Raw genomic sequence first — 12,501 nt, 5'->3', positions numbered from 1 at the left:
TCTATGCATGATATATAGATCTGGGTGGCACACTCTTCTGGTGCTAAAAATATTAGCATATATTTTACCTTCCCTGTCATTTAATTTACTGTCACTTCCTCATCCCAGTGTTAGTCTGGTGCTACCAGTTTGCCTTTGATGGTCTATATCAATATGAGTGAAAAATGCAAGTTAAAACCCCCAAACATATTTGATACCGTGAATGAAGTGATCAAAGTAAAATAGTCTGAAAGGAGTAAAATTCTCCCCCACACAACTTCATAAAAAGAGAACTATGAAGTATGAATATTGAAATTTCAGAAATGTATCATTATGTTCAAACTAGTAGAGAATGCGTGGACATTTTTTCCCCTACCTTCATTTTTGAATCCTAACCATAAAAAAAGTTAATGTAAACAACAACACGTACTGTAAATAGGACTCAAAATCCTACCAGGAATATATTTATATATATCTTGTCTAGATTACTTCAGGAAAAGTTACCTTGCAACTTGAAAAATGACATCATTAGGCAGTGTCCTAAACTGGTTTTCAGAGATGGCAAAGCAATTTATCATTTCCTTTTGTTCTTTTATACCTAGAAATTTTTATTGCAACTTTAAGTTGCAGTTCCAAATTTTTCAGCTCAACTCTCTACAATTAAATACACTTTTCTACAATGCATCTATTTGATTGACACAGAGTAGGACACCATTTGCCTAACTGCTTCTGATTACCAAAACCCTTCCAGGAATCGCTTCCATGGTGGATGTCCCTGTGACAAAGTGTTTCTAGAGCCTTATGCAACCTTAAATCCTTTTACATTTTCTTCACTATTTCTCTAGCACTGGAGCAGCCTCACATACTTCAGGGTAAGCAAAACTCCTGCTTGGTCCCACCACTGTTTCATAAGACCAAACAGATCTGTAGATGCATACATCAAGTATTAATTACTGTGAATAATAAAATTCAGCAAACAGTACAACATAAGATTCTACCCCTATTTTAGTCTCTAGTGACATGCCTAGAACCCTTTTTTAAACACTGAACAACAATTAAAAAGCCAAAGAGAAAACAGTGCCATTAAGTAATTTACTTCATCCAAACAATTATCTATTATGTATGAGCACATGGGTTGTACATCACACCAGATTTTCTGAACTGTCTTCTCATAAGCCGTAATATCCTTTTTCACAATAGAATATCTTAACATCTTATTTCAAGAAATAAGGTTTATTGAAGTTAGTTTTTTTTTTCCCTTAAATAGCTCCTGAGGTATATTATTTGTAAATAAAATCGTCATTTCTAATAATTTAAACCTTGTTTTTGAAGTGTCATTTGGGTGAAATGGAAAGAAAGGCAAATTTTCATTTCACTGCTACTGGTGAAAATGCAAAATAAGAAAGATAATAAATTGCACTTAAACTAGCATAATCAAGATCAATATTTGTCATGTGGTAATAATGTTATAAGATACATAAAATTCAACTTACCTATCACATCAGATGTCCATGAGCCACCGTTCCTCCTCAATCCAAAGAAAACTTGACCTGTTGAATATCAAGCAACACATTTTCAGTCATGATAAAGTCTTGCCCTCTTTAGAACAGGCTAAAAAACAGGATTTCTGTGGGGAAGGATGAAAAGCAGCTTAGCACTACAGACAACTTAGGATCCCCAAACTTTCTTTTCACTAACAATTAGAATATGAACTGATAAATCACTGACTTCCCAATCAGTGATTTATCTCATTTTGATCTTTATACAGTGCTCACTTTCTGAGATACTTCTTAGAGTCCAGCATTGGGCTCTAAGAAGTATCTCAGAAAGATGTACAAAACCTCCGAGAGATTACTGAAAAATTAGAATTGGTATGCACAATTCTAATGATGTCTAATATTCTAATTAGAATTAGAATTGGTATGCACAAATTCTTATGATGTCCTTTGAATAAATCTTCAAAGACCAGAAAACAAGACACGTTTTTCTTCCTTTACTTCCACTTTTCATTTTTGCTCCATTCTACATATTTTCTTTCTCAGAGAAAAACCAAAAGAAGGGGGTGGAAAAGGGAAATGGAAAGAGACAATAAGGACTGTCAGGGAGACGAGGGGGCTCTTTCCTGCCAAGAGTACCATTATATCCATTGCATTTTTATAAAATCAGCTTTCTAAAAATAATACCTGTCAAGTATGTAGTCCTTGTATATTTAGCCTAAGATCTTAAGCAATTTTGCTGAAATTTCTTGAGCTATTAGGCAAGACAAACAAGACTCCCTATCAGCCTGCATTCACTAGAAAGCAAGCAGAAATTAGAGGTGTCCAACACTCATAAAGGTATGCAGAATATATTTATAGTGCTAATATTCTTGAAAAGAAAACAGTTTCAACTCTCTACTAGCTTGACCGTAATATAACATGAATATAAACTTGAGATGATGCAACACACAATCTCCATCTTTTGCTGCACAGAACTGTAAGTTCTCAAGTGAAGAACGAAACGTGAATCCACCATTGCTGACTTACATTGTTTCACTGACTCCACTTAAGCAGCACAAGAAATCTTGTTTCAGAGTAGGCTATGAAAAGATAGACAAGTCAGGATAATTTAACCTATGACACCCGATACTGTTTTTTTAAGCAATATCTATCAACATTGACCTTCCTGTTTTCTGTTGGTGGTACAGATGCAGGAAACTCGACTGCATCAGAATGAGACCAGTAAGCAAAGGCTCAATCCCATTTCTACTCAATTGAGTGGCAGAACTTCCATTAACTTGATAGAGAATAATAGCAGTGCCTAAATGGCAAATGATATCCTCCAGGCCCCCTTTTCTTGCCTTGGGCTAGCATGATATCCATTAATATTTTAGGATATAAGAGGAAGGAAAAAAAATTAAAAATGTAGCTGCTTGGGAGAGTTGAGAAAGGGTGATTATTTCCATTTTTTTTTTTTTTTTTGTTTTGTGGTGACCCATGTTTCCACATAGCTAAGTGCAAACAAGAAAGTAAAATCTAACGGTGTTACATGCTGCAAGGTTCAAACGAGTAGTCTGGCTTTATAATGCATCAGGAAATTCCTCAGGAATAATTCTGTCACAGCATACTTTGCATGGTATGAAGAGGAAAGAGATGCAGACCATCAACTTTCTGCTACTGCCTGCAGGCAAATTGATTTGTCACGCACTTACACCTTCATGCGAGAGAAGCGTTACACATGCCTTTGTGCTGGTTTGCAGCACTTGTTTTCTATTAGAACAGTTTTCCTAGGGAGCATTTCAATAATTAAAAGAGACGAGCCAGTTGGACAACGCTCTGCAGTTCAGATTAAATGTATCCACTACTTTCAAACGAACAACCCAAAGCTGATTCTCCACCCCACCCCTGTGAATTATGCTTCACTTTGCTTTACATTTCCTGTGCCTTGAATATCTTTGAAGTAATATTTGCATTAGTTCCTTGGAAGCAGCCAAACCTCTGTCTTTGAAACTATTAGGAATAGGAAATGAAACCAGCTCCTTTAGTCCCTGCTGATCTCAGAAGGCTGTCTACATTTCCCTGAAGGTGCACAAGTCCTGTGGGTGGCCCAGGCATTTGAGCAGGCTCTGCCATGGGAAGAGCCATGACTGAGAAGGGCTTTCACAGCCTATTTCTATGAGGTCTGAAAACATTTTAAAGGTGAGTGGCAGGATAAACACTGGCATACCTATCTCATCTTTGTAATAAATTTGCTAAAGTCTGAAGGAATTTTTTTTAATGCTTTAAGATCCATAATTTCTTTATGTTTAAAATCTATAGTGTCTTTCTCTCTATTTGCATTGTTTAGAGGAAGAATTATGAATTAAAATTGGTGTAATGGAAATATATTAGCAACATATTCCATCATTGATACATATATTTATCTAGATTTAAAAAAATTAGCTTGAAGATTCACCAGGTTTTATACACAGCATTTTTCTTCTTTCAATTTCAAACTTATTTCCTTATATACAGAACTGAAAGCATTTCCTTTTTACATCAAGATGAAGTTCATGTCTCAATTTTCTCTTTGCTTCCTTCTTTCAAAAGACCATCACCTTTCAGTGCACAAAACACAGTTATGCAATACTAATGATGGAAAAGATCTGTGAGTGAATCCTATTATTTGTGCTCTGTGCTGTTTGTCTGCAATATGGCTGTTTACAATAGGGAATATTTTATCTTTGGACTAACCTGTCAGAGTAGGAAATGTACTACATGAAAGCTGATATAAATACAATTGGAAAAACATGCAAGTGACACAAACCAATATCCAATTTCTTAAAAGAGTTAAAGCTTCAAAAAAGTGTATTTTTCTCAGTGAGCAAACTATTTGGCATGCAGTGTAATTCTGTTTTCCTCTTAAGGTTGTTTTACACTTACCATATATATGTTATGTATTGTTTAATTCTCCCTCAAGTAACAATTTAAAGACCCTCAGGTCTAAGTTATTACTCCCTAATGTCTGAGGCAAGATATTAATTTATTGTTTCAAGTACGGGAAAGAACAATGGCTCAGGTATCACAGTGACTCTAAAGACAAAGGCTTGTTCGGCTACTATTCTTTTCCTGTGCAGAGCTTCCTAATGAGCCAGCCATGATGGGAGAAGCAGAGCAAAACTACATGTCCTGAAGAATAAGCTGCTCACCTTCATGGGAAGGACACACAGACAGCAAAATCATGCAAGACAAAGACAATGTGGGATCCCTGTGGTGGAGACTGTCGTGTCTGTGGCTCCCAAGGAGCCAGGCACCTTGGGAAGATGTTGCTCACACAAATTTTAAGAGAATCCCCATGATGCTGCTTCTCTTTTCTGCCATCCATAGGGTGATAAAACCCTGTGATACAGCAATTCCTGTTTCATAGCTGTGGTGCATCAGGAAAGAGTACCTCAAAGTCAAAACACGTGGAAAGATGAGCTCTTGATTTGGGGTCTAAATTCAATATTTTGCAAATCATAGAAGACTGCACACTATACGATAGTGATTAACCAAGATAAATTTTCACATTGCACTGTTTTCTAGCAATGAAATTCTGGAAAGCACTAGATAAGGATTGCTTCTTTCATCCAGAGCACCAGGAGACCACTGGCAATTTATCTGAGAGGACTTTAGATAGAAACAAAAAAGGCAATGTTAATTACCATAACTCAGTATTTTCTTTTAAAAAGAGTTTAATGTAACTGAGAAATTGAAAGTTTGGGGACCTGAGTTATGCACTGCTTGTGCACTCAGAAGACACAGAATTAACACGAGCAGGTCAAGCTTTTCCAAGACTGTTTCCAGCTAAGGTTCATTATCTACAGACCTCTGAAAAAACCATGGATACCAAAGCCATAACGCAACCCACAAACCAAGTCAACTACCAAGATTATCTAGTTAGATTGAGTAGATTTGCATAAAGGAGAGGGGGAAAAAGCAAAAAACCTTTCTGTTAAACCATTGCCATAATGTTGTGAGACCATTTTAAATGGAGCCAGTGAAGACTGCTCTAAGCTCCTTAAGCTCCTAAGAAAATACACTTTTTTTTTTTTTTTTTTAATGAAAAGCAAAAAAAATTAGTCTTACCAAGAAACATTGAATTTTATGGCTGGCATTTTGAAATGCTTTATCTCTTAACTTTAAAAATGATGCTACAAGAAGTTGGACCTTGGTAATTCTCTAATGTGATCCTGAGAAACACTGCAAGTTAACACATTTAGATAAATGAGCAAACAAGTCAGAAATGGGGGAGGGAAAACAGCTCTGAAGCACAGCTGTACATCACAGTTACCAAAGGCTAAGGCACTGTTGCTAAAGGTATCAACAGCACAATGCTTTACATGCATTCAAAACATCTATCTACAATAACTGATACTTGAATAATTAACATTTTCCAGTATCGTAGGTGAATTGAAGTAAAGTACAATTATTGCGAAGACACATTTCTGACCCAGCAGAGTGAAAGCCAGTGATGCAAAATGCAGTAACTTACTAAAAGGCTGACAGCCACAAGCTGCTGAGGTCAGGTACTGCATTCTGGAAACAGTGATGCAGCACCTGCATCATGGCAGAGCATTTGTGCAGTCAGAGGCATGACAAAACTCACAGGAACCTTGCATCTGTCAGGTGGATCACTGATCACTGAGAGAAGCAACGGAAATGAAACACACTGCATGTCAGCGACAGCATTAAAATGAAGCATTTAAAAACTCATGTATGAAATGATAACAAATGCAAAACTGTCTTGAGCACGTGTGGGCCAGATACTTGGTAGTGCCAAGCTGTGCTCCCACAGGGCTGTACCCAGAGAGGTGGTCTGCAGGCTCTCCTTTCAAGTACATGTCTTAGTTTATTATACAGCTCTTTAACAATTCTGTTTAAAAATCAGATAGACTTCTAGATACTTAAAAAAACAGATAAAAATATTTAAACATCTAAATTTCAGTTTATATATTTAAATACAACTTTATGTTACAAACTTCTGCCAACAATTAAAATGTTGAGTTAGACTGGATCAACATATATGTTGTAGATCTCCTCATGGTAGGATGTTCTCAATTCTGTGGTTTTTCTTCTATATTCATAAAATTCTTATACCTTTACTTTTTAAAATAAAACTTATTTTATATCTGGTAATAAAACTAAATTCCTTAGGATAGGAGCAACAAAGTTCTTTTGCATCTTAATTTTCTTCCCCATAAACTCATCATTTCAGAACTACAAAATATTAAAGGGCTAAAGTAAGACCAAAATATGGATGACTTCAAGAGATCTTTGTTACCTTTCTAAACACTTTACCATCTGTAGTGTCCCTGCTTGTCAGATTTCAGAATCTAAGATGACAGATGTATTTGTGTGTAGGCTCTTTAGCCTTCCAAACCAGACATACAAATAAACTCTCAGAAACAATGCCTCAAATAAAGGCTAAGAGCTTGGGATTGTCATATCTGCTGAAAAACCTCATTCAGAATCACTGAGTAAATCCATTATAGATGCTGACAGCTTTAGATCTATGCATTACATTTTGGGGAATAAATGCCACCACATAGTTAGCCTTTATAGAGCAAAGCTTTGGTTTTCTATATAAATCTGTGTTTAATGAGCCTTGAAAGAGATGATTGCTAAATAACAGCCTGCTGCATTCAAGCTCAACTGCCTCCAATTATATTGTTTATAATTATATAATTGTACAATATAATGTGTGTCCAACAATCCCTGAGTTTTATTACTGCACAACACTGTGACACCAGCGTAAATCACCTTTTCACTTTCACAGTCAGCCTCTTTCACTTTGCTTAGTCAGCCAACACAAATACACAGAGAACTGCACTTTTGACTGCTGAATGCATCAAACCAGCTTACCAGCCTCAGCAGAAATAAGAAAGTAATAGAAGTGGTCAGCTCACAAAGATGAAAGGGGAAAGGATGGTACTGTCTATACAAGGAAGAAACAAAGAGAAAAAAAAAATGGTTCAAAACTCTATATCCTGTTTGTGAATTTTGCTTCTTAGGGTGCTTCTTGTTGGCAGATGCTTCCAGATATTGTGCCTATCCAAAATACTCATGAGAACAAGTGCAAAGCAGTTAACATTAGCAGGTAATGTTCTTTGTATTATTCTTACTCCTATATGGATACTGCAGCATTTGCTATAATGCCACTAAAATTAGCAAAAATCTTACTAGCAAACACACCATTATGCTGTTATACACCTACACAAACCTCTCATCTCTCTCTGAATTCAAAGAACAACATTTGTGCTCTTTCTTCCATCATTTGAGAAGTAACCCAACTTCCAATCAGTAATTAATACATTAGTATTCAGCATGTAATTATAACGCCTGCCACAGAAAATTAAGCCCCAGTCATTCATAAAACTCCATTTTGACTTAATAGGAATGCCATTTCTTTGTTTTAAGAAGCTTCGTTACACATACCTTCCAAAGTAATACAATTCTTGGTTTTAAATGTAGCTCAAAGCCCTCTGTCTTCTTCCTCTCTCCAAGAACACTCTCCAGACAGGAATTTCTTCTCTTCTATTTAGTCCCTAAGTTCTTACATCCACACCACCTGGCCTTTAAATCAGAAGCTCCAAACCTGCACCCCCCTGTCAGAAGGGCTCTGATCAGCACACAACTACCTGCTACACTCACCCTCTCTTCTCTTTGCTCTTGGCTGCCTGTAAAGCACCAACTTTGAATTGGCCTGTGCTGACTTTTAAAGCTTGCAGCTTAGTTTTACTCCAAATCAATACACTGAATTTTGACAATCTGAAACTTTGATCTTTTTAACATTTGAGTCATTCTGTGGCTAGTAGTTAAGCCCTTAAAAGGGGACTTCAGGTGTAAGGCTTCACATCTTCTAAACTACTGCTGTCTGTCCTCCTCCCTCATCTTTAGATCTACTGCACTTGTAGTCACCTGTACAGCAAGATGCTTCTCCCTGTGCTTGGTGATTCAAATCACTCTCTTCTGAAATCCACTGCTATTGTTATTCTAACAACTTGGACAATTTACTAAATTGGGGGAAGCTGTTTTAAAATTAGGATTAATTTTTTTCCGCATTATCAATAAAATTACAGCAAATCCCTTTTCAGGTCCATTAACTTCAATATAGCTCATCAGCTCCTAAACAGTCCCTTAACTAGAGCCAATGACTATAGAAAAACAAGGGATCTGAACTTCTCTTCAGTTTAGATGGTGTGTGGGAACTGTAGACAATATTAAAAAGCAACATGGAATGATAATTATGTAGTTAGATTAAAATAATAACTGCATCACTTTCTTCGATCTTGAGGTAATGTTTCACCATTTTTTATGGGGTTGTTTATCAAACAATCCACTTTGATATGACATTCCTTATAAAGATTCCTCAAACTGATCTTAATACAAAGGGTTGTATTGTGTTGAATAGAAAAATATCAGGTAGTGGAAAGCATGATCACTATCTCATAGTTTTGTAAAACTGGTTGTCACAGCAAGACATCCCAATGAATGACAGACACACCAATATTAACAAGCATTTAGATTTAGCAAATAATTTCTAATAGCCAAGCAAACTTGTTAAACAGAATCCAAGCAGAAGCCAAGTAAAGGAGACATCCAAGGGCAGAAGGAAAAGGTGCAGTGAAGAGCCAGCCCATGCAGTGTCCCCCAACCACTGGTCCTCTTGGCCACTACACCACTAATGATGAGGCCACAGGGAAAAACAATGTGCTGTCAGCAGAGGACATAGCACCACTTTTGTTCCCAGCACAGAGACCTCCACGGCTGCCAGATCCCCAAAGCTACTCAAATGTATTGACTCAATTTCCAGCTGCTGTGCTGCCCTAACTAAAATAACTGGCAGTTTCTCACTGTGTGCTTCCCGGGTGCTCAGCCTCTTCCTAGGTGAGCATCTGCACCTTACCTTGAACACTGGCACTCATTACAGCAACAGGAATGATAATGCTCATAGAAGAGACACTTTCTGCTAAGACCTGAGAACATAAATACACCTTAAATTGCTAAAGCTGTTAAATAAAATAGGATATTTTTAAAATTCAGAGTACTTTCATTTGCCATCTTGTTTCCAGGTCTCTGGGATTTACTCTTCTATATTCACAAGCTTTCCTCTGCAAAAATAATATCTGCATGTTTTGGTTTCTTTGAACAAGTAGCAAGGTTTCAAGTGTTCACCTCATCCCTTTTTGATTTTGCTGCAGGGGGAAGAAGGGTGAGTCTTGTATGATCTGCAGTAAGGACAAATGACCATTCTGAGTGTGGAACCTTGAGGACATTATCTGAAGCAACTCCGTAAGACCCCACTGTTCATGACCAGTGCCTGCTGCATGAAATGATGATCCTCCCTGTGTCTCAGTATTTTCAATAGACAGGCATCTGGACTCTTTTCACCTGGCTTGTTTTCAAGCAGAAAATTAGGTCCCAGCAAAAGGGAGAGGAAGCACTTGGTAGGAGATGGAAAGGTAGGGCAGGGGCAAATTTAAAACTGCCATGGGAGGCAGGTAAAAACAGGTAAAAATTTGTTACCATCTGAGGAAAAAAAAATAGATATGAGGAAAAAAACCCCAAACTAAAGCAGGATACATCTTAAATTTTTGATTGGTTTTCTTTCACACATATAAACATTACTTTTAAAAGGCTTTTTCAGTAGATCTGCACTTCTACAAAATCAGAACTGTCATAGTGATTTGGATTTTGTCCATGTTCTTTAAAGGGTGTTTTCTTGACTGCTAGACATGGACTCCTTGGACTCCAGAAATTACTGAATTGATGTTGTTTTGCATTTTCAGAATATCCATGTAATATAGGAAATTGTCTGCTGTAGAAGAACTAGTTCAGAAGATAAATTTTCCTTTTATTTTCTTTTTTTTTTTTTTTTTTAATGTTAGTTTTTTTTTATAACCTCTCTCTGGAGAAGTGGCTTTACTGAAGTAGTCATGGCTTGAAAAGAAATAAAAAGTGTTTGTAAGCAAGAATGTTTAAATAAGAGTGTGTACTTCAAATGTAAAAAAAAAAATAGAGATGCTAAAAACAAAAGCAAACAAGTACATCAAATTTAAGAGAAAAGAATGTCTTCTTGTCCTAACCATTGATAAAGGCCATTTTCCACCACTCAGAGGTATAAATTGACAGTAGATAAGAAAGCACATGAAAAGAATATGCCTTAGATATTAAAATTTTTGCTGAGAAATAGGAATCCTGCTACTCTGTAGATGATAGACATAGCAAACACTTCAAATGGATCTCATCTTACTACACATACATTTGTGACCTGTTGCTTCCACAGGCACTGCTACCAGATACAGCAATTTTCAGGTTGGTTTTTCCAGTTACCTCAGAAAAAAAATCTTCCTTTTCAATACGCAAAAGTCCAGGAAAATGTATATTTAGCATGCCAAACTGTATGCACTTTAAGCCCTGAATTTGCAAAAGCTTAAAAGAAGCCTGAGCAATAAAAGCCTTCTATAATTCATTATTTTTCCTAGAATATGGGGGATAAAATGCACAGTTGAAAGACTTCACACAGTTATGTACCCAGCAACTTTATTGCTGACAAAGAGCTGTTGGTTACTTTGACTTCCATCTCAAACGATCTTTGAAAAAGTGTTTTCACTCAACTGTTATGAAACTTTATATACGTTAGCTTCCTGCAAAAATTTGAAGTATTACAAGAGGTTAAAATACTCTTGCTTCAACAGCTTCAGCAAAAATCTATCTCTATTTAAGAAAAAAAAATATTAGTGCATGTGAATTTAAGTTTCTTACTTCCCCTTTCCTTGAAACATCTTGTTCCAAAAATTTGCACGATAGGTTGTTTTAATTTATTAAGTTTTATAAAAAGATTTTTCAAACACGTTTTTCCATCTCTAACTTTCAGGTAACCCAGAACAACTGAAGGGAAAATGTGTTCTGTTTTCTTCCCCTATTTGTTGGATATACATTGATTGAAACAGAAGTGAAAATAGAAGTCTTTATTTATGCGTTCATCAAACATGGTATGCTTTAATCTGATTCAGAAAAGAGCCTGTAGATACTACAATGTATTTGAATGCATAATGGCATAGGCAGAAGAGGAAAAAAAAAAAAAAAAAGTAAAAATCAATGAGGTACCTTTTAACAGAGCACGCTAAAACATTTCCTAAAATAAATTGAAATGAATAAAGAAAAGTCAAATTTAGGAATTTTTCCCATCAATATTAGTTTTTCTGTACTGAGGTTCATGTCCTTGCTGACAGGTAAATAGATCACTGCAAGTAACCAATATACATCCCTCGATCAAACACTACAAGTCCACATCAGGAATTTAAATGCTCATGTCTTCTTTATAAATAACTTTTTATACCTGCTGAAAATACCCTTCGCTCCATGATTTCTCCCCACAATCCTTTCTTTCCTTGAAAAATAGTTTCATTACCCAGTGAAAATTTTATTAGCATAATTTTTAAGGGTACAGAGAATCAGGCAGTCATTCATGATATCACAGATATAATAATACAGAGTTCATCTATTGGTCACACACGTTTTGACTGTGCACGTCAGGCAAGAATAGGTTCAAATATTGTAGAACTTGAAAGTGAACATCTTTTCCATTTCATGTGTAAAATACATGGCTGATTCCAAAGCCTGAATCCTTGGGTGTTACAATGATATCAGGAAACACTTTCCACATGGGATTCATCCACAAGAAGTCTCATTGGCATTCTAGGATCTCCATTTTTCACAGTGGCATATTTTACTTCTGTTACCTAACAGAAAAGAGGGACTCTCTCCTACCTCTGAAGCACTAAGAAGGGCTGTTCTTTGGCTGTGCTTTCTGAGCCCTCTGCTTGTACCATGAGCAAGGAGGATTACTTCAAAGGGCAATGGTTGCTCTTAGGAGGTTTAAAGACTAATTTCAAGCTTCACCTATGCCTTCACATCATTTGGCAGCTATTCAAGAGTCCAAAATGCCAATGGCCATATGCCTGGATCCTGTGCTCAAAAGGATCTTCTGCTTTTTTGAGGAAGTGCTTGTTCTTGCAGG

The 12,501-nt window shown here is 36.4% G+C and overlaps 1 protein-coding gene across 9 annotated transcripts in view; it reads right to left on the bottom strand.

Annotated features, from left to right (window-relative positions):
• LOC128783698 (poly(rC)-binding protein 3-like) overlaps window positions 1-12,501 on the bottom strand; it is a 499,860-nt gene that overhangs the window by 299,015 nt on the left and 188,344 nt on the right. For all 9 annotated transcript variants that reach the window (XM_053934802.1, XM_053934809.1, XM_053934779.1 and 6 more), the window contains exon 3: window positions 1,473-1,529. The gene's annotated coding sequence lies outside the window, so the exon portion shown is untranslated. The remainder of the gene's footprint in view (window positions 1-1,472; window positions 1,530-12,501) is intronic.

This window comes from Vidua chalybeata, chromosome 1 (genome assembly GCF_026979565.1).
Source record: "Vidua chalybeata isolate OUT-0048 chromosome 1, bVidCha1 merged haplotype, whole genome shotgun sequence".
NCBI classification, from domain to species: Eukaryota; Metazoa; Chordata; class Aves; order Passeriformes; family Viduidae; genus Vidua; species Vidua chalybeata.
The sequence above is the reverse complement of the archived record's forward strand: the minus strand, read 5'-3'. Positions and strand labels throughout refer to the sequence as shown.